Here is a 3,772-nt window from a genome sequence, read left to right on the forward strand (position 1 = left end):
AAAGCTGCGGCTTGGATGGAATACCATCTGAATTTTATAAGAATAGTTTAAACAGTATTGCACCGTATTTAGTATTAATTTTTAATCGAATATTTGAAACAGGTGAATTCCCTCAATCTTGGGGTCTTAGCATAATATGTCCTATACATAAGGCTGGATCAACCTGTGACCCGAGTAATTATCGAGGAATTTCTCTAATTAATACACTATATAAAATATTTTCAAGCATCGTTAATAAGCGTTTGTATGAATTTGCTGAAAATAACAATAAGTTTGACGAATCTCAGGCAGGTTTTCGATCTGGGTATTCGGCAATTGATAATGTTTTCTGTCTTCAAGCTATGGTGCAAAAATATCTTTCCAAAAAAGGGGGTAGATTTTATTGCTTGTACATTGATTTCCGTAAGGCCTTTGATAAGATTAACCATAAGATACTTTTTCAAGCTTTACAAAGAAAAGGAATAAACGGAAGATTTTTGTTTTTATTAAAGAAAATGTATAATTCGCTCTATTCATGTGTAAAGGTTCGAAATACTTTCTGTTGTGATTTAGATACACAAAATAGTTCCAGAAATAGGCCTATGATAACTGAATTTTTCAAATGCAACATAGGAACCCGACAGGGGGACAAATCCAGTTCCACAATTTTTGCTCTCTTTATTGATGAATTAGCACATATGCTTCGTGATAAATGTAACTCTGGGATTTTTATTACACAAGAAATTCACGATATTATTTGCCTCATGTTTGCTGATGATGTTGCAAGTTGCGCTGAAACGGCAGTTAGATTACAACAACAATTAAATGTTGTCGATGAATTTTGTAAAAATACTGGATGGAAGTAAATTTAAATAAAAACTGAAATTATGGTATTTTAGAAATGGGGGACCGCTCAGACAATATGAAAATTGGCATTTTCGGGGTAGTACTCTTAAAGTTACTTCCGTTTACAAATATATGGGACTTTTATTTACACCAGGTTTATCATGGAGTGCAGCACAAGATAAATTATGTGCACAAGCACAACGTGCAATACTTTCTATTTATAGTTATAAAAAACCATATGGTTATTTTCCAACAAACGAACTTTTCATTCTGTTTGATAGTATGGTTAAACCTATTTTATGCTATGGGTCACAGATATGGGGATACGAAATTGTTGATTCTATCGAGGCAGTTCAAAATAAATTTTGTAAAAAGCATTTAAGTGTAAAAAGGACAACAACTACATGTATAGTTTTAGGAGAATGTGGATGTTTGCCATTGTGTATAACTTATTTTGTTAATTGTATAAAATACTGGTGTAAATTGTTGACTATGCCAGATCATAGATATCCCAGACAATGTTATAAAATGTTGAAGTCCCTAGATGAGAGCGGTCGAAAATTGTTGGGCATCAAAAGTAAAATCACTACTTTATACTTATGTTTTTTATATGTATGTATTGCACAACATATTAAAAATATATACATATTTATTTTAATTTTTCGACAACGACTCGACTCGACAAAAATGGCAAAATGATATAAATATTTCGTCCCGTTGTTACCATATTTTTAAGAGTCAATTATACCCGCAACGTTATCTTTACTGTGATATTCCATGAAAAAATTCGATTGCTCTTGCAAGGTTTCGATGTTCCTGTCATAAATTAACGGTTGAAATGGGAAGACAAAATAATATACCACTTCATGAAACAATATGTTTAGTTTGTTTTAACAAAAATAATGTAACTGCTATTGATTGTGAATTTCATGCCTTTTTTCAATGTTCTAAGTATAATGACGTTCGAAATAATTATCCCTATAATTGGTATTCAAATGGTACTACAATTAACGATTTTTATTCGCTGATGAGTACACAAAATGAAGAAAATATTTATAAACTATCTCTGTTTGTATATCACTTGTTGAAAAGTACCAGCTCTTGACTTATTTTATTTTAATTTTATATGTTATGCAACTACATTCAATACATGTATACACTATAATATTTATACTGTTGTGTATTTTGGGCAGGAGGCCTTTATTTACTTAAATAAAATTGAGTTGAGTTGAGTTATAGCTCTAGGGGATTTAAATAGCCGAGGTGGTCAATTGAATGATTATGTCAATGATGATGAATTAGATATACATATTAGTTCCTTTCTACCTGATAATTATTGGCCAGATCATGTTTTACCAAGAATGTCTCAAAATTTTGGAACAAACCAGAATGGAACATAGCTTTTAGACTTTTATAAGCAATCTGGCCTCAGAATACTAAACGGTCGTATAGGAAAAGATGCAAATATATGGAAATGCACATTTATTGGTCCGCTCGGAAATAGTCTAGTTGTTTATGTATTAGCAAGTGGAAATATTTTTAAATTGTGTAACTGCTTTTAAGTGCTAGATCCTAATATATTATATGACCATTGTGTAGTAACATTTAGCCTTTCTGCAAAATTGCAAGATATAGATGTGTTAGATGAAAATGTTTGTAGCAATATAGAATATACGTTTAAATGGAATACAGATAAGTTACATGATTATAAACGAAATCTGTCTGAGGATTTAGTGTTACAACAAATAAATAATCTTACATCTGAATTAAACGCTGTGGTAAATAGCAATGATGTTGACGAAAACATATCTTGTTTTTTAACTGTAATTGACAGAGTTTGCTCCCCACTACTTAAGCATGTACCGAAAAACCCAGTAAATACCCCATGTTATAGATATGAAGCAAAAATGGTTTGACGATGAATGTGCGTCAAAACGAGACTTTTTCTATATTGCCTAAATGTGTATCGAAATTGCAAAAGTGATAGTAATAAAGTCAATATGTGTAGAGCAAGGTCGCAGTATAAACACATGTTAAGGGAAAAGCGTTATAGATAAAGACAATTTAATACAAATAAATTGATTAAAGCCAAGGTTGAAAATGCAAAGCAGTATTGGAAAATGTTGAAAGGGTTATCTGGTAATACCGTTAATTCAATGTCACCTTCAACTGAACATTTCGCCAGATATTTTAAAGCCAGTAATAACCCGGAAAATACTTTTTACCAGGCAGATGAAGATATGTTATTCTTGAACGATAGATACTTAAATGGGGAACTTCAAGTAATGTTTTCTGAATTAGACGCAGAGATAAGTAACTTAGAAATTGTAAAAGCAGTTAAACAGCTTAAGAACAGTGCAAGTGGAGGACCCGATCTATTTACTCAATGAATTTTTTAAGCATGGTATAGACATATTACTACCGTATTTATTCCAATTATCTAATAAATGTTTAAATATGGGTTATTTTCCAAGTGCATGGAGCGACGGTTTTATTGTGCCAATTTTTAAAAGTGGTGACTTAAGGGAGCCAAGTAATTATAGAGATATTACCCTATTAAGTGTGTTAGGTAAACTGTTCACTAGAATTTTGAATAACAGGTTAAATGCATGGACCGAAAATTATAATGTTTATATAGAGGCGCAGGCCGGTTTTCAAAAAAAATATGAGTACAGTAGATAATATTTTTGTTTTAAGCAGCCTTATATCTTATACGTTAAACAATAAAGAAAAACTTTCTGCGCATTTGTTGATTTTCAAAAGGCCTTTGATTTTGTGGTAAGAGATATTTTGTGGTACAAACTATTTAAATTAGGAATAAGAGGGAACATTTTAAATGTGATTAAGTCAATGTATGAGTGTGTAAAATCACAAGTTAAAGTTTTTAACTCATTAAGTGAAGTTTTTGAGTGTCATTTAGGGGTCCGTCAAGGTGAATGTCTATCAC

The sequence above is a fragment of the Ruditapes philippinarum genome, unplaced genomic scaffold (assembly GCF_026571515.1).
Source record: "Ruditapes philippinarum isolate M1 unplaced genomic scaffold, ASM2657151v2 ctg13481_1_1_1_1, whole genome shotgun sequence".
Classification (NCBI taxonomy): Eukaryota; Metazoa; Mollusca; class Bivalvia; order Venerida; family Veneridae; genus Ruditapes; species Ruditapes philippinarum.